Below are 24,826 nucleotides of genomic sequence, written 5' to 3' on the forward strand. Positions count from 1 at the left end.
AGATAGCCACTTTTTCGTCAAGACAGGTATTGACTCGGAGAATACCAGTAACCTATGGAAGGAGTAACGATGAATGTCTTAAGATACACAACAAGTGACATATCGCTTCTGGCAGACTGGCCGCAGTAAGAAAAAGTGGCAGACTGGGTGAGCAATTGGGACGAGTAACTATGACTCTCTTAAGGTAGCCAATGCCTCGTTACTTGCGGGTTGGATTAAAAAATCTCGAAAACCCCTAGGAGGAGAAACGATGACTCTTTTATGATACACAACTAGTGACATATCGCTTCTGGCAGACTGGCAAGTACACAAAAAGTAGTAAACTGTGTGAGCAACTCGGAGGAAAAAGTGTTGCACTATTAAGATAGCCACTTTTTCGTCAAGAGAGGTATTGACTCGGAGAATACCAGTAACCTATGGAAGGAGTAACGATGAATCTCTCAAGATACACAACGAGTGACATATCGCTTCTGGCAGACTGGCCGCAGTAAGGAAAAGTGGCAGACTGGGAGAGCAATTGGGACGAGTAACTATGACTCTCTTAACGTAGCCAATGCCTCGTTACTTGCGGTTTTTGATGAAGGAATCTCGAATAACCCCTAGGAGGAGAAACGATGACTCTTTTATGATACACAACTAGTGAATTATAGTTTCTGGCAGACAAAAACTACACAAAAAGCAGTAAACTGTGTGAGCAACTCGGAGGAAGAAGTATTGCACTATTAAGATAGCCACTTTTTCGTCAAGAGAGGCATTGACTCAGAGAATACCAGTAACCTATGGAGGGAGTAACGATGAATCTCTTAAGATACACAACGAGTGACATATCGCTTCTGGCAGACTGGCCGCAGTAAGAAAAAGTGGCAGACTGGGTGAGCAATTGGGACGAGTAACTATGACTCTCTTAAGGTAGCCAATGCCTCGTTACTTGCGGTTTGGATTAAGAAATCTCGAATAACCCCTAGGAGGAGAAACGATGACACTTTTATGATACACAACTAGTGAATTATAGCTTCTGGCAGACAAAAACTACACAAAAAGCTGTAAACTGTGTGAGCAACTCGGAGGAAGAAGTATTGCACTATTAAGATAGCCACTTTTTCGTCAAGAGAGGTATTGACTCAGAGAATACCAGTAACCTATGGAAGGAGTAACGATGAATCTCTTAAGATACACAGCGAGTGACATATCGCTTCTGGCAGACTGGCCGCAGTAAGAAAAAGTGGCAGACTGGGTGAGCAATGGGGACGAGTAACTATGACTCTCTTAAGGTAGCCAATGCCTCGTTACTTGCGGTTTCGATTAAGAAATCTCGAATAATCTCTAGGAGGTGAAACGATAACACTTTTATGATACACAACTAGTGACATTTCGCTTCTGGCAGACTGGCAAGTACACAAAAAGTAGTAAACTGTGTGAGCAACTGGGAGGAAGAAGTATGGCACTATTAAGAATGCCAATGATTCGTCACGAGTAGTATTGAATCAGAGAATACCAGTAACCTATGGAAGGAGTAACGATGAATCTCTTAAGATACACAACGAGTGACATATCGCTTCTGGCAGACTGGCCACAGTAAGAAAAAGTGGCAGACTGGGTGAGCAATGGGGACGAGAAACTATGACTCTCTTAAGGTAGCTAATGCCTCTTTACTTGCGGTTTGGGTTAAGAAATCTCGAATAACCCCTAGGAGGACAAACGATGACTCTTTTATGATACACAACTAGTGACATATCGCTTCTGGCAGACTGGCAAGTACACAAAAAGTAGTAAACTGTGTGAGCAACTCGGAGGAAGAAGTATTGCACTATTAAGATAGCCACTTTTTCGTCAAGAGAGGTATTGACTCGGAGAATACCAGTAACCTATGGAAGGAGTAACGATGAATGTCTTAAGATACACAACAAGTGACATATCGCTTCTGGCAGACTGGCCGCAGTAAAAAAAGTGGCAGACTGGGTGAGCAATTGGGACGAGTAACTATGACTCTCTTAAGGTAGCCAATGCCTCGTTACTTGCGAGTTGGATTAAAAAATCTCGAAAACCCCTAGGAGGAGAAACGATGACTCTTTTATGATACACAACTAGTGACATATCGCTTCTGGCAGACTGGCAAGTACACAAAAAGTAGTAAACTGTGTGAGCAACTCGGAGGAAAAAGTGTTGCACTATTAAGATAGCCACTTTTTCGTCAAGAGAGGTATTGACTCGGAGAATACCAGTAACCTATGGAAGGAGTAACGATGAATCTCTCAAGATACACAACGAGTGACATATCGCTTCTGGCAGACTGGCCGCAGTAAGGAAAAGTGGCAGACTGGGAGAGCAATTGGGACGAGTAACTATGACTCTCTTAAGGTAGCCAATGCCTCGTTACTTGCGGTTTTTGATGAAGAAATCTCGAATAACCCCTAGGAGGAGAAACGATGACTCTTTTATGATACACAACTAGTGAATTATAGTTTCTGGCAGACAAAAACTACACAAAAAGCAGTAAACTGTGTGAGCAACTCGGAGGTAGAAGTATTGCACTATTAAGATAGCCACTTTTTCGTCAAGAGAGGCATTGACTCAGAGAATACCAGTAACCTATGGAAGGAGTAACGATGAATCTCTTAAGATACACAACGAGTGACATATCGCTTCTGGCAGACTGGCCGCAGTAAGAAAAAGTGGCAGACTGGGTGAGCAATTGGGACGAGTAACTATGACTCTCTTAAGGTAGCCAATGCCTCGTTACTTGCGGTTTGGATTAAGAAATCTCGAATAAACCCTAGGAGGAGAAACGATGACACTTTTATGATACACAACTAGTGAATTATAGCTTCTGGCAGAAAAAACTACACAAAAGGCAGTAAACTGTGTGAGCAACTCGGAGGAAGAAGTATTGCACTATTAAGATAGCCACTTTTTCGTCAAGAGAGGTATTGACTCAGAGAATACCAGTAACCTATGGAAGGAGTAACGATGAATCTCTTAAGATACACAGCGAGTGACATATCGCTTCTGGCAGACTGGCCGCAGTAAGAAAAAGTGGCAGACTGGGTGAGCAATGGGGACGAGTAACTATGACTCTCTTAAGGTAGCCAATGCCTCGTTACTTGCGGTTTCGATTAAGAAATCTCGAATAATCCCTAGGAGGTGAAACGATAACACTTTTATGATACACAACTAGTGACATTTCGCTTCTGGCAGACTGGCAAGTACACAAAAAGTAGTAAACTGTGTGAGCAACTGGGAGGAAGAAGTATGGCACTATTAAGAATGCCAATGATTCGTCACGAGTAGTATTGAATCAGAGAATACCAGTAACCTATGGAAGGAGTAACGATGAATCTCTTAAGATACACAACGAGTGACATATCGCTTCTGGCAGACTGGCCACAGTAAGAAAAAGTGGCAGACTGGGTGAGCAATGGGGACGAGAAACTATGACTCTCTTAAGGTAGCTAATGCCTCTTTACTTGCGGTTTGGGTTAAGAAATCTCGAATAACCCCTAGGAGGACAAACGATGACTCTTTTATGATACACAACTAGTGACATATCGCTTCTGGCAGACTGGCAAGTACACAAAAAGTAGTAAACTGTGTGAGCAACTCGGAGGAAGAAGTATTGCACTATTAAGATAGCCACTTTTTCGTCAAGAGAGGTATTGACTCGGAGAATACCAGTAACCTATGGAAGGAGTAACGATGAATCTCTTAAGATACACAACGAGTGACATATCGCTTCTGGCAGACTGACCGCAATAAGGAAAAGTGGCAGACTGGGAGAGCAATTGGGACGAGTAACTATGACTCTCTTAAGGTAGCCAATGCCTCGTTACTTGCGGTTTGGATTAAGAAATCTCGAATAACCCCTAGGAGGAGAAACAATGACTCTTTTATGATACACAACTAGTGAATTATAGTTTCTGGCAGACAAAAACTACACAAAAAGCAGTAAACGGTGTGAGCAACTCGGAGGAAGAAGTATTGCACTATTAAGATAGCCACTTTTTCGTCAAGAGAGGTATTGACTCAGAGAATACCAGTAACCTATGGAAGGAGTAACGATGAATCTCTTAAGATACACAACGAGTGATATATCGCTTCTGGCAGACTGGCCGCAGTAAGAAAAAGTGGCAGACTGGGTGAGCAATTGGGACGAGTAACTATGACTCTCTTAAGGTAGCCAATGCCTCGTTGCTTGCGGGTTGGATTAAGAAATCTCGAAAACCCCTAGGAGGAGAAACGATGACTCTTTTATGATACACAACTAGTGAATTATAGTTTCTGGCAGACAAAAACTACACAAAAAGTAGTAAACTGTGTGAGCAACTCGGAGGATGAAGTATTGCACTATTAGGATAGATACTTTTTCGTCACGAGAGGTATTGACTCAGAGAATACCAGTAACCTATGGAAGGAGTAACGATGAATCTCTTAAGATACACAACGAGTGACATATCGCTTCTGGCAGACTGGCCACAGTAAGAAAAAGTGGCAGACTGGGTGAGCAATGGGGACGATTAACTATGACTCTCTTAAGGTAGCCAATGCCTCGTTACTTGCGGTTTGGGTTAAGAAATCTCGAATAACCCCTAGGAGGAGAAACGATGACTCTTTTATGATACACAACTAGTGACATATCGATTCTGGCAGACTGGCAAGTACACAAAAAGTAGTAAACTGTGTGAGCAACTCGGAGGAAGAAGTATTGCACTATTAAGATAGCCACTTTTTCGTGGGTATTGACACGGAGAATACCAGTAACCTATGGAAGGAGTAACGATGAATCTCTTAAGATACACAACGAGTGACATATCGCTTCTGGCAGACTGGCCGCAGTAAGGAAAAGTGGCAGACTGGGAGAGCAATTGGGACGAGTAACTATGACTCTCTTAAGGTAGCCAATGCCTCGTTACTTACGGTTTGGATGAAGAAATCTCGAATAACCCCTAGGAGGAGAAACGATGACTCTTTTATGATACACAACTAGTGAATTATAGTTTCTGGCAGACAAAAACTACACAAAAAGCAGTAAACTGTGTGAGCAACTCGGAGGAAGAAGTATTGCACTATTAAGATAGCCACTTTTTCGTCAAGAGAGGTATTGACTCAGAGAATACCAGTAACCTATGGAAGGAGTAACGATGAATCTTTTAAGATACACAATGAGTGACATATCGCTTCTGGCAGACTGGCCGCAGTAAGAAAAAGTGGCAGACTGGGTGAGCAATGGGGACGAGTAACTATGACTCTCTTAAGGTAGCCAATGCCTCGTTACTTGCGGTTTCGATTAAGAAATCTCGAATAATCCCTAGGAGGTGAAACGATAACTCTTTTATGTTACACAACTAGTGACATATCGCTTCTGGCAGACTGGCAAGTACACAAAAAGTAGTAAACTGTGTGAGCAACTGGGAGGAAGAAGTATGGCACTATTAAGAATGCCAATGATTCGTCACGAGTAGTATTGAATCAGAGAATACCAGTAACCTATGGAAGGAGTAACGATGAATCTCTTAAGATACACAACGAGTGACATATCGCTTCTGGCAGACTGGCCGAAGTAAGAAAAAGTGGCAGACTGGGTGAGCAATTGGGACGAGTAACTGTGACTCTCTTAAGGTAGCCAATGCCTCGTTACTTGCGGGTTGGATTAAGAAATCTCGAAAACCCCTAGGAGGAGAAACGATGACTCTTTTATGATACACAACTAGTGAATTATAGTTTCTGGCAGACAAAAACTACACAAAAAGCAGTAAACTGTGTGAGCAACTCGGAGGAAGAAGTATTGCACTATTAAGATAGCCACTTTTTCGTCAAGAGAGGTATTGACTCAGAGAATACCAGTAACCTATGGAAGGAGTAACGATGAATCTTTTAAGATACACAATGAGTGACATATCGCTTCTGGCAGACTGGCCGCAGTAAGAAAAAGTGGCAGACTGGGTGAGCAATGGGGACGAGTAACTATGACTCTCTTAAGGTAGCCAATGCCTCGTTACTTGCGGTTTCGATTAAGAAATCTCGAATAATCCCTAGGAGGTGAAACGATAACTCTTTTATGTTACACAACTAGTGACATATCGCTTCTGGCAGACTGGCAAGTACACAAAAAGTAGTAAACTGTGTGAGCAACTGGGAGGAAGAAGTATGGCACTATTAAGAATGCCAATGATTCGTCACGAGTAGTATTGAATCAGAGAATACCAGTAACCTATGGAAGGAGTAACGATGAATCTCTTAAGATACACAACGAGTGACATATCGCTTCTGGCAGACTGGCCGAAGTTAGAAAAAGTGGCAGACTGGGTGAGCAATTGGGACGAGTAACTGTGACTCTCTTAAGGTAGCCAATGCCTCGTTACTTGCGGGTTGGATTAAGAAATCTCGAAAACCCCTAGGAGGAGAAACGATGACTCTTTTATGATACACAACTAGTGAATTATAGTTTCTGGGAGACAAAAACTACACAAAAAGTATTAAACTGTGTGAGCAACTCGGAGGATGAAGTATTGCACTATTAAGATAGATACTTTTTCGTCACGAGAGGTATTGACTCAGAGAATACCAGTAACCTATGGAAGGAGTAACGATGAATCTCTTAAGATACACAACGAGTGACATATCGCTTCTGGCAGACTGGCCACAGTAAGAAAAAGTGGCAGACTGGGTGAGCAATGGGGACGATTAACTATGACTCTCTTAAGGTAGCCAATGCCTCGTTACTTGCGGTTTGGGTTAAGAAATCTCGAATAACCCCTAGGAGGAGAAACGATGACTCTTTTATGATACACAACTAGTGACATATCGATTCTGGCAGACTGGCAAGTACACAAAAAGTAGTAAACTGTGTGAGCAACTCGGAGGAAGAAGTATTGCACTATTAAGATAGCCACTTTTTCGTGGGTATTGACACGGAGAATACCAGTAACCTATGGAAGGAGTAACGATGAATCTCTTAAGATACACAACGAGTGACATATCGCTTCTGGCAGACTGGCCGCAGTAAGGAAAAGTGGCAGACTGGGAGAGCAATTGGGACGAGTAACTATGACTCTCTTAAGGTAGCCAATGCCTCGTTACTTACGGTTTGGATGAAGAAATCTCGAATAACCCCTAGGAGGAGAAACGATGACTCTTTTATGATACACAACTAGTGAATTATAGTTTCTGGCAGACAAAAACTACACAAAAAGCAGTAAACTGTGTGAGCAACTCGGAGGAAGAAGTATTGCACTATTAAGATAGCCACTTTTTCGTCAAGAGAGGTATTGACTCAGAGAATACCAGTAACCTATGGAAGGAGTAACGATGAATCTTTTAAGATACACAATGAGTGACATATCGCTTCTGGCAGACTGGCCGCAGTAAGAAAAAGTGGCAGACTGGGTGAGCAATGGGGACGAGTAACTATGACTCTCTTAAGGTAGCCAATGCCTCGTTACTTGCGGTTTCGATTAAGAAATCTCGAATAATCCCTAGGAGGTGAAACGATAACTCTTTTATGTTACACAACTAGTGACATATCGCTTCTGGCAGACTGGCAAGTACACAAAAAGTAGTAAACTGTGTGAGCAACTGGGAGGAAGAAGTATGGCACTATTAAGAATGCCAATGATTCGTCACGAGTAGTATTGAATCAGAGAATACCAGTAACCTATGGAAGGAGTAACGATGAATCTCTTAAGATACACAACGAGTGACATATCGCTTCTGGCAGACTGGCCGAAGTAAGAAAAAGTGGCAGACTGGGTGAGCAATTGGGACGAGTAACTGTGACTCTCTTAAGGTAGCCAATGCCTCGTTACTTGCGGGTTGGATTAAGAAATCTCGAAAACCCCTAGGAGGAGAAACGATGACTCTTTTATGATACACAACTAGTGAATTATAGTTTCTGGCAGACAAAAACTACACAAAAAGCAGTAAACTGTGTGAGCAACTCGGAGGAAGAAGTATTGCACTATTAAGATAGCCACTTTTTCGTCAAGAGAGGTATTGACTCAGAGAATACCAGTAACCTATGGAAGGAGTAACGATGAATCTTTTAAGATACACAATGAGTGACATATCGCTTCTGGCAGACTGGCCGCAGTAAGAAAAAGTGGCAGACTGGGTGAGCAATGGGGACGAGTAACTATGACTCTCTTAAGGTAGCCAATGCCTCGTTACTTGCGGTTTCGATTAAGAAATCTCGAATAATCCCTAGGAGGTGAAACGATAACTCTTTTATGTTACACAACTAGTGACATATCGCTTCTGGCAGACTGGCAAGTACACAAAAAGTAGTAAACTGTGTGAGCAACTGGGAGGAAGAAGTATGGCACTATTAAGAATGCCAATGATTCGTCACGAGTAGTATTGAATCAGAGAATACCAGTAACCTATGGAAGGAGTAACGATGAATCTCTTAAGATACACAACGAGTGACATATCGCTTCTGGCAGACTGGCCGAAGTAAGAAAAAGTGGCAGACTGGGTGAGCAATTGGGACGAGTAACTGTGACACTCTTAAGGTAGCCAATGCCTCGTTACTTGCGGGTTGGATTAAGAAATCTCGAAAACCCCTAGGAGGAGAAACGATGACTCTTTTATGATACACAACTAGTGAATTATAGTTTCTGGGAGACAAAAACTACACAAAAAGTATTAAACTGTGTGAGCAACTCGGAGGATGAAGTATTGCACTATTAAGATAGATACTTTTTCGTCACGAGAGGTATTGACTCAGAGAATACCAGTAACCTATGGAAGGAGTAACGATGAATCTCTTAAGATACACAACGAGTGACATATCGCTTCTGGCAGACTGGCCGCAGTAAGAAAAAGTGGCAGACTGGGTGAGCAATTGGGACGAGTAACTATGACTCTCTTAAGGTAGCCAATGCCTCGTTACTTGCGGGTTGGATTAAGAAATCTCGAAAACCCCTAGGAGGAGAAACGATGACTCTTTTATGATACACAACTAGTGAATTATAGTTTCTGGCAGACAAAAACTACACAAAAAGCAGTAAATGGTGTGAGCAACTCGGAGGAAGAAGTATTGCACTATTAAGATAGCCACTTTTTCGTCAAGAGAGGTATTGACTCAGAGAATACCAGTAACCTATGGAAGGAGTAACGATGAATCTCTTAAGATACACAACGAGTGACATATCGTTTCTTGCAGACTGGCCGCAGTAAGAAAAAGTGGCAGACTGGGTGAGCAATTGGGACGAGTAATTATGACTCTCTTAAGGTAGCCAATGCCTCGTTACTTGCGGGTTGGATTAAGAAATCTCGAAAACCCCTAGGAGGAGAAACGATGACTCTTTTATGATACACAACTAGTGAATTATAGTTTCTGGCAGACAAAAACTACACAAAAAGTAGTAAACTGTGTGAGCAACTCGGAGGATGAAGTATTGCACTATTAAGATAGATACTTTTTCGTCACGAGAGGTATTGACTCAGAGAATACCAGTAACCTATGGAAGGAGTAACGATGAATCTCTTAAGATACACAACGAGTGACATATCGCTTCTGGCAGACTGGCCACAGTAAGAAAAATCGGCAGAATGGGTGAGCAATGGGGACGAGTAACTATGACTCTCATAAGGTAGCCAATGCCTCGTTACTTGCGGTTTGGGTTAAGAAATCTCGAATAACCCCTAGGAGGAGAAACGATGACTCTTTTATGATACACAACTAGTGAATATAGTTTCTGGCAGACAAAAACTACACAAAAAGCAGTAAATGGTGTGAGCAACTCGGAGGAAGAAGTATTGCACTATTAAGATAGCCACTTTTTCGTCAAGAGAGGTATTGACTCAGAGAATACCAGTAACCTATGGAAGGAGTAACGATGAATCTCTTAAGATACACAACGAGTGACATATCGTTTCTTGCAGACTGGCCGCAGTAAGAAAAAGTGGCAGACTGGGTGAGCAATTGGGACGAGTAATTATGACTCTCTTAAGGTAGCCAATGCCTCGTTACTTGCGGGTTGGATTAAGAAATCTCGAAAACCCCTAGGAGGAGAAACGATGACTCTTTTATGATACACAACTAGTGAATTATAGTTTCTGGCAGACAAAAACTACACAAAAAGTAGTAAACTGTGTGAGCAACTCGGAGGATGAAGTATCGCACTATTAAGATAGATACTTTTTCGTCACGAGAGGTATTGACTCAGAGAATACCAGTAACCTATGGAAGGAGTAACGATGAATCTCTTAAGATACACAACGAGTGACATATCGCTTCTGGCAGACTGGCCACAGTAAGAAAAAGTGGCAGAATGGGTGAGCAATGGGGACGAGTAACTATGACTCTCATAAGGTAGCCAATGCCTCGTTACTTGCGGTTTGGGTTAAGAAATCTCGAATAACCCCTAGGAGGAGAAACGATGACTCTTTTATGATACACAACTAGTGACATATCGATTCTGGCAGACTGGCAAGTACACAAAAAGTAGTAAACTGTGTGAGCAACTCGGAGGAAGAAGTATTGCACTATTAAGATAGCCACTTTTTCGTGGGTATTGACACGGAGAATACCAGTAACCTATGGAAGGAGTAACGATGAATCTCTTAAGATACACAACGAGTGACATATCGCTTCTGGCAGACTGGCCGCAGTAAGGAAAAGTGGCAGACTGGGAGAGCAATTGGGACGAGTAACTATGACTCTCTTAAGGTAGCCAATGCCTCGTTACTTACGGTTTGGATGAAGAAATCTCGAATAACCCCTAGGAGGAGAAACGATGACTCTTTTATGATACACAACTAGTGAATTATAGTTTCTGGCAGACAAAAACTACACAAAAAGCAGTAAACTGTGTGAGCAACTCGGAGGAAGAAGTATTGCACTATTAAGATAGCCACTTTTTCGTCAAGAGAGGTATTGACTCAGAGAATACCAGTAACCTATGGAAGGAGTAACGATGAATCTTTTAAGATACACAATGAGTGACATATCGCTTCTGGCAGACTGGCCGCAGTAAGAAAAAGTGGCAGACTGGGTGAGCAATGGGGACGAGTAACTATGACTCTCTTAAGGTAGCCAATGCCTCGTTACTTGCGGTTTCGATTAAGAAATCTCGAATAATCCCTAGGAGGTGAAACGATAACTCTTTTATGTTACACAACTAGTGACATATCGCTTCTGGCAGACTGGCAAGTACACAAAAAGTAGTAAACTGTGTGAGCAACTGGGAGGAAGAAGTATGGCACTATTAAGAATGCCAATGATTCGTCACGAGTAGTATTGAATCAGAGAATACCAGTAACCTATGGAAGGAGTAACGATGAATCTCTTAAGATACACAACGAGTGACATATCGCTTCTGGCAGACTGGCCGCAGTAAGAAAAAGTGGCAGACTGGGTGAGCAATGGGGACGAGTAACTATGACTCTCTTAAGGTAGCCAATGCCTCGTTACTTGCGGTTTCGATTAAGAAATCTCGAATAATCCCTAGGAGGAGAAACGATGACTCTTTTATGATACACAACTAGTGAATTATAGTTTCTGGCAGACAAAAACTACACAAAAAGTAGTAAACTGTGTGAGCAACTCGGAGGATGAAGTATTGCACTATTAAGATAGATACTTTTTCGTCACGAGAGGTATTGACTCAGAGAATACCAGTAACCTATGGAAGGAGTAACGATGAATCTCTTAAGATACACAACGAGTGACATATCGCTTCTGGCAGACTGGCCACAGTAAGAAAAAGTGGCAGAATGGGTGAGCAATGGGGACGAGTAACTATGACTCTCATAAGGTAGCCAATGCCTCGTTACTTGCGGTTTGGGTTAAGAAATCTCGAATAACCCCTAGGAGGAGAAACGATGACTCTTTTATGATACACAACTAGTGACATATCGCTTCTGGCAGACTGGCAAGTACACAAAAAGTAGTAAACTGTGTGAGCAACTGGGAGGAAGAAGTATGGCACTATTAAGAATGCCAATGATTCGTCACGAGTAGTATTGAATCAGAGAATACCAGTAACCTATGGAAGGAGTAACGATGAATCTCTTAAGATACACAACGAGTGACATATCGCTTCTGGCAGACTGGCCACAGTAAGAAAAAGTGGCAGACTGGGTGAGCAATTGGGACGAGTAACTATGATTCTCTTAAGGTAGCCAATGCCTCGTTACTTGCGGGTTGGATTAAGAAATCTCGAAAACCCCTAGGAGGAGAAACCATGACTCTTTTATGATACTCAACTAGTGAATTATAGTTTCTGGCAGACAAAAACTACACAAAAAGCAGTAAACGGTGTGAGCAACTCGGAGGAAGAAGTATTGCACTATTAAGATAGCCACTTTTTCGTCAAGAGAGGTATTGACTCAGAGAATACCAGTAACCTATGGAAGGAGTAACGATGAATCTCTTAAGATACACAACGAGTGACATATCGCTTCTGGCAGACTGGCCGCAGTAAGAAAAAGTGGCAGACTGGGTGAGCAATTGGGACGAGTAACTATGACTCTCTTATGGTAGCCAATGCCTCGTTACTTGCGGGTTGGATTAAGAAATCTCGAAAACCCCTAGGAGGAGAAACGATGACTCTTTTATGATACACAACTAGTGAATTATAGTTTCTGGCAGACAAAAACTACACAAAAAGTAGTAAACTGTGTGAGCAACTCGGAGGATGAAGTATTGCACTATTAAGATAGATACTTTTTCGTCACGAGAGGTATTGACTCAGAGAATACCAGTAACCTATGGAAGGAGTAACGATGAATCTCTTAAGATACACAACGAGTGACATATCGCTTCTGGCAGACTGGCCACAGTAAGAAAAAGTGGCAGACTGGGTGAGCAATGGGGACGAGTAACTATGACTCTCATAAGGTAGCCAATGCCTCGTTACTTGCGGTTTGGGTTAAGAAATCTCGAATAACCCCTAGGAGGAGAAACGATGACTCTTTTATGATACACAACTAGTGACATATCGCTTCTGGCAGACTGGCAAGTACACAAAAAGTAGTAAACTGTGTGAGCAACTCGGAGGAAGAAGTATTGCACTATTAAGATAGCCACTTTTTCGTCAAGAGAGGTATTGACTCGGAGAATACCAGTAACCTATGGAAGGAGTAACGACTAATCTCTTAAGATACACAACGAGTGACATATCGCTTCTGGCAGACTGGCCGCAGTAAGGAAAAGTGGCAGACTGGGAGAGCAATTGGGACGAGTAACTATGACTCTCTTAAGGTAGCCAATGCCTCGTTACTTGCGGTTTGGATGAAGAAATCTCGAATAACCCCTAGGAGGTGAAACGATGACTCTTTTATGATACACAACTAGTGAATTTTAGTTTCTGGCAGACAAAAACTACACAAAAAGCAGTAAACTGTGTGAGCAACTCGGAGGAAGAAGTATTGCACTATTAAGATTGCCACTTTTTCGTCAAGAGAGGTATTGATTCAGAGAATAGCAGTAACCTATGGAAGGAGTAACGATGAATCTCTTAAGATACACAACGAGTGACATATCGCTTCTGGCAGACTGGCCGCAGTAAGAAAAAGTGGCAGACTGGGTGAGCAATTGGGACGAGTAACTATGACTCTCTTAAGGTAGCCAATGCCTCGTTACTTGCGGGTTGGATTAAGAAATCTCGAAAACCCCTAGGAGGAGAAACGATGAATCTTTTATGATACACAACTAGTGAATTATAGTTTCTGGCAGACAAAAACTACACAAAAAGTAGTAAACTGTGTGAGCAACTCGGAGGATGAAGTATTGCACTATTAAGATAGATACTTTTTCGTCACGAGAGGTATTGACTCAGAGAATACCAGTAACCTATGGAAGGAGTAACGATGAATCTCTTAAGATACACAACGAGTGACATATCGCTTCTGGCAGACTGGCCGCAGTAAGAAAAAGTGGCAGACTGATTGAGCAATTGGGACGAGTAACTATGACTCTCTTAAGGTAGCCAATGCCTCGTTACTTGCGGTTTGGGTTAAGAAATCTCGAATGACCCCTAGGAGGAGAAACGATGACTCTTCTATGATACACAACTAGTGACATATCGCTTCTGGCAGACTGGCAAGTACACAAAAAGTAGTAAACTGTGTGAGCAACTCGGAGGAAGAAGTATTGCACTATTAAGATAGCCACTTTTTCGTCAAGAGAGGTATTGACTCAGAGAATACCAGTAACATAAGGAAGGAGTAACGATGAATCTCTTAAGATACACAACGAGTGACATATCGCTTCTGGCAGACTGGCCGCAGTAAGGAAAAGTGGCAGACTGGGAGAGCAATTGGGACGAGTAACTATGACTCTCTTAAGGTAGCCAATGCCACGTTACTTGCGGTTTGGATGAAGAAATCTCGAATAACCCCTAGGAGGAGAAACGGTGACTCTTTTATGATACACAACTAGTGAATTATAGTTCCTGGCAGACAAAAACTACACAAAAAGCAGTAAACTGTGTGAGCAACTCGGAGGAAGAAGTATTGCACTATTAAGATAGCCACTTTTTCGTCAAGAGAGGTATTGACTCAGAGAATACCAGTAACCTATGGAAGGAGTAACGATGAATCTCTTAAGATACACAACGAGTGACATATCGCTTCTGGCAGACTGGCCGCAGTAAGAAAAAGTGGCAGACTGGGTGAGCAATGGGGACGAGTAACTATGACTCTCTTAAGGTAGCCAATGCCTCGTTACTTGCGGTTTCGATTAAGAAATCTCGAATAATCCATAGGAGGTGAAACGATAACTCTTTTATGTTACACAACTAGTGACATATCGCTTCTGGCAGACTGGCAAGTACACAAAAAGTAGTAAACTGTGTGAGCAACTGGGAGGAAGAAGTATGGCACTATTAAGAATGCCAATGATTAGTCACGAGTAGTATTCAATCAGAGAATACCAGTAACCTATGGAAGGAGTAACGATGAATCTCTTAAGATACACAACGAGTGACATATCGCTTCTGGCAGACTGGCCGCAGTAAGAAAAAGTGGCAGACTGGGTGAGCAATTGGGACGAGTAACTATGACTCTCTTAAGGTAGCCAATGCCTCGTTACTTGCGGGTTGGATTAAGAAATCTCGAAAACCCCTAGGAGGAGAAACGATGACTCTCTTATGATACACAACTAGTGAATTATAGTTTCTGGGAGACAAAAACTACAGAAAAAGTAGTAAACTGTGTGAGCAACTCGGAGGATGAAGTACTGCACTATTAAGATAGATACTTTTTCGTCACGAGAGGTATTGAATCAGAGAATACCAGTAACCTATGGAAGGAGTAACGATGAATCTCTTAAGATACACAACGAGTGACATATCGCTTCTGGCACACTGGCCGCAGTAAGAAAAAGTGGCAGACTGGGTGAGCAATTGGGACGAGTAACTATGACTCTCTTATGGTAGCCAATGCCTCGTTACTTGCGGGTTGGATTAAGAAATCTCGAAAACCCCTAGGAGGAGAAACGATGACTCTTTTATGATACACAACTAGTGAATTATAGTTTCTGGCAGACAAAAACTACACAAAAAGTAGTAAACTGTGTGAGCAACTCGGAGGATGAAGTATTGCACTATTAAGATAGATACTTTTTCGTCACGAGAGGTATTGACTCAGAGAATACCAGTAACCTATGGAAGGAGTAACGATGAATCTCTTAAGATACACAACGAGTGACATATCGCTTCTGGCAGACTGGCCACAGTAAGAAAAAGTGGCAGACTGGGTGAGCAATGGGGACGAGTAACTATGACTCTCATAAGGTAGCCAATGCCTCGTTACTTGCGGTTTGGGTTAAGAAATCTCGAATAACCCCTAGGAGGAGAAACGATGACTCTTTTATGATACACAACTAGTGACATATCGCTTCTGGCAGACTGGCAAGTACACAAAAAGTAGTAAACTGTGTGAGCAACTCGGAGGAAGAAGTATTGCACTATTAAGATAGCCACTTTTTCGTCAAGAGAGGTATTGACTCGGAGAATACCAGTAACCTATGGAAGGAGTAACGACTAATCTCTTAAGATACACAACGAGTGACATATCGCTTCTGGCAGACTGGCCGCAGTAAGGAAAAGTGGCAGACTGGGAGAGCAATTGGGACGAGTAACTATGACTCTCTTAAGGTAGCCAATGCCTCGTTACTTGCGGTTTGGATGAAGAAATCTCGAATAACCCCTAGGAGGTGAAACGATGACTCTTTTATGATACACAACTAGTGAATTATAGTTTCTGGCAGACAAAAACTACACAAAAAGCAGTAAACTGTGTGAGCAACTCGGAGGAAGAAGTATTGCACTATTAAGATTGCCACTTTTTCGTCAAGAGAGGTATTGATTCAGAGAATAGCAGTAACCTATGGAAGGAGTAACGATGAATCTCTTAAGATACACAACGAGTGACATATCGCTTCTGGCAGACTGGCCGCAGTAAGAAAAAGTGGCAGACTGGGTGAGCAATTGGGACGAGTAACTATGACTCTCTTAAGGTAGCCAATGCCTCATTACTTGCGGGTTGGATTACGAAATCTCGAAAACCCCTAGGAGGAGAAACGATGACTCTTTTATGATACACAACTAGTGAATTATAGTTTCTGGCAGACAAAAACTATACAAAAAGCAGTAAACTGTGTGAGCAACTCGGAGGAAGAAGTATTGCACTATTAAGATAGCCACTTTTTCGTGGGTATTGACACGGAGAATACCAGTAACCTATGGAAGGAGTAACGATGAATCTCTCAAGATACACAACGAGTGACATATCGCTTCTGGCAGACTGGCCGCAGTAAGAAAAAGTGGCAGACTGGGTGAGCAATGGGGAGGAGTAACTATGACTCTCTTAAGGTAGCCAATGCCTCGTTACTTGCGGTTTCGATTAAGAAAGCTCGAATAATCCATAGGAGGTGAAACGATAACTCTTTTATGTTACACAACTAGTGACATATCGCTTCTGGCAGACTGGCAAGTACACAAAAAGTAGTAAACTGTGTGAGCAACTGGGAGGAAGAAGTATGGCACTATTAAGAATGCCAATGATTCGTCACGAGTAGTATTGAATCAGAGAATACCAGTAACCTTTGGAAGGAGTAACGATGAATCTCTTAAGATACACAACGAGTGACATATCGCTTCTGGCAGACTGGCCGCAGTAAGAAAAAGTGGCAGACTGGGTGAGCAATTGGGACGAGTAACTATGACTCTCTTAAGGTAGCCAATGCCTCGTTACTTGCGGGTTGGATTAAGAAATCTCGAAAACCCCTAGGAGGAGAAACGATGACTCTTTTATGATACACAACTAGTGAATTATAGTTTATGGCAGACAAAAACTACACAAAAAGTAGTAAACTGTGTGAGCAACTCGGAGGATGAAGTATTGCACTATTAAGATAGATACTTTTTCGTCACGAGAGGTATTGACTCAGAGAATACCTGTAACTTATGGAAGGAGTAACGATGAATCTCTTAAGATACACAACGAGTGACATATCGCTTCTGGCAGACTGGCCACAGTAAGAAAAAGTGGCAGACTGGGTGAGCAATGGGGACGAGTAACTATGACTCTCTTAAGGTAGCCAATGCCCCGTTACTTGCGGTTTGGGTTAAGAAATCTCGAATAACCCCTAGGAGGAGAAACGATGACTCTTTTATGATACACAACTAGTGACATATCGCTTCTGGCAGACTGGCAAGTACACAAAAAGTAGTAAACTGTGTGAGCAACTCGGAGGAAGAAGTATTGCACTATTAAGATAGCCACTTTTTCGTCAAGAGAGGTATTGACTCGGAGAATACCAGTAACCTATGGAAGGAGTAACGATGAATCTCTTAAGATACACAACGAGTGACATATCGCTTCTGGCAGACTGGCCGCAGTAAGGAAAAGTGGCAGACTGGGAGAGCAATTGGGACGAGTAACTATGACTCTCTTAAGGTAGCCAATGCCTCGTTACTTGCGGTTTGGATGAAGAAATCTCGAATAACCCCTAGGAGGAGAAACGATGACTCTTTTATGATGCACAACTGGTGAATTATAGTTTCTGGCAGACAAAAACTACACAAAAAGCAGTAAACTGTGTGAGCAACTCGGAGGAAGAAGTATTGCACTATTAAGATAGCCACTTTTTCGTCAAGAGAGGTATTGACTCAGAGAATACCAGTAACCTATGGAAGGAGTAACGATGAATCTCTTAAGATACACAACGAGTGACATATCGCTTCTGGCAGACTGGCCGCAGTAAGAAAAAGTGGCAGACTGGGTGAGCAATGGGGACGAGTAACTATGACTCTCTTAAGGTAGCCAATGCTTCGTTACTTGCGGTTTCGATTAAGAAATCTCGAATAATCCCTAGGAGGTGAAACGATAACTCTTTTATGTTACACAACTAGTGACATATCGCTTCTGGCAGACTGGCAAGTACACAAAAAGTAGTAAACTGTGTGAGCAACTGGGAGGAAGAAGTATGGCACTACTAAGAATGCCAATGATTCGTCACGAGTAGTATTGAATCAGAGAATACCAGTAACCTATGGAAGGAATAACGATGAATCTCTTAAGATACACAACGAGTGACATATCGCTTCTGGCACACTGGCCGCAGTATGAAAAAGTGGCAGACTGGGTGAGCAATGGGGACGAGTAACTATGACTCTCTTAAGGTAGCCAATGCCTCGTTACTTGCGGGTTGGATTAAGAAATCTCGAAAACCCCTAGGAGGAGAAACGATGACTCTTTTATGATACACAACTAGTGAATTATAGTTTATGGCAGACAAAAACTACACAAAAAGTAGTAAACTGTGTGAGCAACTCGGAGGATGAAGTATTGCACTATTAAGATAGATACTTTTTCGTCACGAGAGGTATTGACACAGAGAATACCAGTAACCTATGGAAGGAGTAACGATGAATCTCTTAAGATACACAACGAGTGACATATCGCTTCTGGCAGACTGGCCACAGTAAGAAAAAGTGGCAGACTGGGTGAGCAATGGGGACGAGTAACTATGACTCTCTTAAGGTAGCCAATGCCTCGTTACTTGCGGTTTGGGTTAAGAAATCTCGAATAACCCCTAGGAGGACAAACGATGACTCTTTTATGATACACAACTAGTGACATATCGCTTCTGGCAGACTGGCAAGTACACAAAAAGTAGTAAACTGTGTGAGCAACTCGGAGGAAGATGTATTGCACTATTAAGATAGCCACTTTTTCGTCAAGAGAGATATTGACTCGGAGAATACCAGTAACCTATGGAAGGAGTAACGATGAATCTCTTAAGATACACAACGAGTGACATATCGCTTCTGGCAGACTGGTCGCAGTAAGGAAAAGTGGTAGACTGGGAGAGCAATTGGGACAAGTAACTATGACTCTCTTAAGGTAGCCAATGCCTCTTTACTTGCGGTTTGGATTAAGAAATCTCGAATAACCCCTAGGAGGAGAAACAATGACTCTTTTATGATACACAACTAGTGAATTATAGTTTCTGGCAGACAAAAACTACACAAAAAGCAGTAAACGGTGTGAGCAACTCGGAGGAAGAAGTATTGCACTATTAAGATAGCCACTTTTTCGTCAAGAGAGGTATTGACTCAGAGAATACCAGTAACCTATGGAAGGAGTAACGATGAATCGCTTAAGATACACAACGGGTGACATATCGCTTCTGGCAGACTGGCCGCAGTAAGAAAAAGTGGCAGACTGGGTGAGCAATTGGGACGAGTAACTATGACTCTCTTAAGGGAGCCAATGCCTTGTTACTTGCGGGTTGGATTAAGAAATCTCGAAAACCCCTAGGAGGAGAAACGATGACAATTTTATGATACACAACTAGTGAATTATAGTTTCTGGCAGACAAAAACTACACAAAAAGTAGTAAACTGTGTGAGCAACTCGGAGGATGAAGTATTGCACTATTAAGATAGATACTTTTTCGTCACGAGAGGTATTGACTCAGAGAATACCAGTAACCTATGGAAGGAGTAACGATGAATCTCTTAAGATACACAACGAGTGACATATCGCTTCTGGCAGACTGGCCGCAGTAAGAAAAAGTGGCAGACTGGGTGAGCAATGGGGACGAGTAACTATGACTCTCTTAAGGTAGCCAATGCCTCGTTACTTGCGGTTTCGATTAAGAAATCTCGAATAATCCCTAGGAGGTGAAACGATAACTCTTTTATGTTACACAACTAGTGACATATCGCTTCTGGCAGACTGGCAAGTACACAAAAAGTAGTAAACTGTGTGAGCAACTGGGAGGAAGAATTATGGCACTATTAAGAATGCCAATGATTCGTCACGAGTAGTATTGAATCAGAGAATACCAGTAACCTATGGAAGGAGTAACGATGAATCTCTTAAGATACACAACGAGTGACATATCGCTTCTGGCAGACTGGCCGCAGAAAGAAAAAGTGGCAGACTGGGTGAGCAATTGGGACGAGTAACTATGACTCTGTTAAGGTAGCCAATGCCTCGTTACTTGCGGGTTGGATTAAGAAATCTCGAAAACCCCTAGGAGGAGAAACGATGACTCTTTTATGATACACAACTAGTGACATATCGCTTCTGGCAGACTGGCAAGTACACAAAAAGTAGTAAACTGTGTGAGCAACTCGGAGGAAGAAGTATTGCACTATTAAGATAGCCACTTTTTCGTCAAGAGAGGTATTGACTCGGAGAATACCAGTAACCTATGGAAGGAGTAACGATGAATCTCTTAAGATACACAACGAGTGACATATCGCTTCTGGCAGACTGGCCGCAGTAAGGAAAAGTGGCAGACTGGGAGAGCAATTGGGATGTGTAACTATGACTCTCTTAAGGTAGCCAATGCCTCGTTACTTGCGGTTTGGATTAAGAAATCTCGAATAACCCCTAGGAGGAGAAACGATGACTCTTTTATGATACACAACTAGTGAATTATAGTTTCTGGCAGACAAAAACTACACAAAAAGCAGTAAACGGTGTGAGCAACTCGGAGGAAGAAGTATTGCACTATTAAGATAGCCACTTTTTCGTCAAGAGAGGTATTGACTCAGAGAATACCAGTAACCTATGGAAGGAGTAACGATGAATCTCTTAAGATACACAACGAGTGACATATCGCTTCTGGCAGACTGGCCGCAGTAAGAAAAAGTGGCAGACTGGGTGAGCAATTGGGACGAGTAACTATGACTCTCTTAAGGTAGCCAATGCCTCGTTACTTGCGGGTTGGATTAAGAAATCTCGAAAACCCCTAGGAGGAGAAACGACGACTCTTTTATGATACACAACTAGTGAATTATAGTTTCTGGCAGACAAAAAGTACACAAAAAGTAGTAAACTGTGTGAGCAACTGGGAGGATGAAGTATTGCACTATTAAGATAGATACTTTTTCGTCACGAGAGGTATTGACTCAGAGAATACCAGTAACCTATGGAAGGAGTAACGATGAATCTCTTAAGATACACAACGAGTGACACATCGCTTCTGGCAGACTGGCCACAGTAAGAAAAAGTGGCAGACTGGGTGAGCAATGGGGACGAGTAACTATGACTCTCATAAGGTAGCCAATGCCTCGTAACTTGCGGTTTGGGTTAAGAAATCTCGAATAACCCCTAGGAGGAGAAACGATGACTCTTTTATGATGCACAACTAGTGAATTATAGTTTCTGGCAGACAAAAACTACACAAAAAGCAGTAAATTGTGTGAGCAACTCGGAGGAAGAAGTATTGCACTATTAAGATAGCCACTTTTTCGTCAAGAGAAGTATTGACTCAGAGAATACCAGTAACCTATGGAAGGAGTAACGATGAATCTCTTAAGATACACAACGAGTGACATATCGCTTCTGGCAGACTGGCCGCAGTAAGAAAAAGTGGCAGACTGGGTGAGCAATGAGGACGAGTAACTATGACTCTCTTAAGGTAGCCAATGCCTCGTTACTTGCGGTTTCGATTAAGAAATCTCGAATAATCCCTAGGAGGTGAAACGATAACTCTTTTATGTTACACAACTAGTGACATATCGCTTCTGGCAGACTGGCAAGTACACAAAAAGTAGTAAACTGTGTGAGCAACTGGGAGGAAGAATTATGGCACTATTAAGAATGCCAATGATTCGTCACGAGTAGTATTGAATCAGAGAATACCAGTAACCTATGGAAGGAGTAACGATGAATCTCTTAAGATACACAACGAGTGACATATCGCTTCTGGCAGACTGGCCGCAGAAAGAAAAAGTGGCAGACTGGGTGAGCAATTGGGACGAGTAACTATGACTCTGTTAAGGTAGCCAATGCCTCGTTACTTGCGGGTTGGATTAAGAAATCTCGAAAACCCCTAGGAGGAGAAACGATGACTCTTTTATGATACACAACTAGTGACATATCGCTTCTGGCAGACTGGCAAGTACACAAAAAGTAGTAAACTGTGTGAGCAACTCGGAGGAAGAAGTATTGCACTATTAAGATAGCCACTTTTTCGTCAAGAGAGGTATTGACTCGGAGAATACCAGTAACCTATGGAAGGAGTAACGATGAATCTCTTAAGATACACAACGAGTGACATATCGCTTCTGGCAGACTGGCCGCAGTAAGGAAAAGTGGCAGACTGGGAGAGCAATTGGGATGTGTAACTATGACTCTCTTAAGGTAGCCAATGCCTCGTTACTTGCGGTTTGGATTAAGAAATCTCGAATAACCCCTAGGAGGAGAAACGATGACTCTTTTATGATACACAACTAGTGAATTATAGTTTCTGGCAGACAAAAACTACACAAAAAGCAGTAAACGGTGTGAGCAACTCGGAGGAAGAAGTATTGCACTATTAAGATAGCCACTTTTTCGTCAAGAGAGGTATTGACTCAGAGAATACCAGTAACCTATGGAAGGAGTAACGATGAATCTCTTAAGATACACAACGAGTGACATATCGCTTCTGGCAGACTGGCCGCAGTAAGAAAAAGTGGCAGACTGGGTGAGCAATTGGGACGAGTAACTATGACTCTCTTAAGGTAGCCAATGCCTCGTTACTTGCGGGTTGGATTAAGAAATCTCGAAAACCCCTAGGAGGAGAAACGATGACTCTTTTATGATACACAACTAGTGACATATCGCTTCTGGCAGACTGGCAAGTACACAAAAAGTAGTAAACTGTGTGAGCAACTCGGAGGAAGAAGTGTTGCACTATTAAGATAGCCACTTTTTCGTCAAGAGAGGTATTTACTCGGAGAATACCAATAACCTATGGAAGGAGTAACGATGAATCTCTCAAGATACACAACGAGTGACATATCGCTTCTGGCAGACTGGCCGCAGTAAGGAAAAGTGGCAGACTGGGAGAGCGATTGGGACGAGTAACTGACTCTCTTAAGGTAGCCAATGCCTCGTTACTTGCGGTTTGGATGAAGAAATCTCGAATAACCCCTAGGAGGAGAAACGATGACTCTTTTATGATACACAACTAGTGAATTATAGTTTCTGGCAGACAAAAACTACACAAAAAGCAGTAAACTGTGTGAGCAACTCGGAGGAAGAAGTATTGCACTATTAAGATAGCCACTTTTTCGTCAAGACAGGTATTGACTCAGAGAATACCAGTAACCTATGGAAGGAGTAACGATGAATCTCTTAAGATACACAACGAGTGACATATCGCTTCTGGCAGACTGGCCGCAGTAAGAAAAAGTGGCAGACTGGGTGAGCAATTGGGACGAGTAACTATGACTCTCTTAAGGTAGCCAATGCCTCGTTACTTGCGGTTTGGATTAAGAAATCTCGAATAATCCCTAGGAGGTGAAACGATAACTCTTTTATGTTACACAACTAGTGACATATCGCTTCTGGCAGACTGGCAAGTACACAAAAAGTAGTAAACTGTGTGAGCAACTGGGAGGAAGAAGTATGGCACTATTAAGAATGCCAATGATTCGTCACGAGTAGTATTGAATCAGAGAATACCAGTAACCTATGGAAGGAGTAACGATGAATCTCTTAGGATACACAACGAGTGACATATCGCTTCTGGCAGACTGGCCACAGTAGGAAAAAGTGGCAGACTGGGTGAGCAATGGGGACGAGTAACTATGACTCTCTTAAGGTAGCCAATGCCTCGTTACTTGCGGTTTGAGTTAAGAAATCTCGAATAACCCCTTGGAGGACAAACGATGACTCTTTTATGATACACAACTAGTGACATATCGCTTCTGGCAGACTGGCAAGTACACAAAAAGTAGTAAACTGTGTGAGCAACTCGGAGGAAGAAGTATTGCACTATTAAGATAGCCACTTTTTCGTCAAGAGAGGTATTGACTCGGAGAATACCAGTAACCTATGGAAGGAGTAACGATAAATATCTTAAGATACATAACGAGTGACATATCGCTTCTGGCAGACTGGCCGCAATAAGGAAAAGTGGCAGACTGGGAGAGCAATTGGGACGAGTAACTATGACTCTCTTAAGGTAGCCAATGCCTCGTTACTTGCGGTTTGGATTAAGAAATCTCGAATAACCCCTAGGAGGAGAAACGATGACTCTTTTATGATACACAACTAGTGAATTATAGTTTCTGGCAGACAAAAACTACACAAAAAGCAGTAAACGGTGTGAGCAACCCGGAGGATTAAGTATTGCACTATTAAGATAGCCACTTTTTCGTCAAGAGAGGTATTGACTTAGAGAATACCAGTAACCTATGGAAGGAGTAACGATGAATCTCTTAAGATACACAACGAGTGACATATCGCTTCTGGCAGACTGGCCGCAGTAAGAAAAAGTGGCAGACTGGGTGAGCAATTGGGACGAGTAACTATGACTCTCTTAAGGTAGCCAATGCCTCGTTACTTGCGGTTTGGATTAAGAAATCTCGAA

Source organism: Schistocerca gregaria, chromosome 1 (genome assembly GCF_023897955.1).
Source record: "Schistocerca gregaria isolate iqSchGreg1 chromosome 1, iqSchGreg1.2, whole genome shotgun sequence".
Taxonomy (NCBI): Eukaryota; Metazoa; Arthropoda; class Insecta; order Orthoptera; family Acrididae; genus Schistocerca; species Schistocerca gregaria.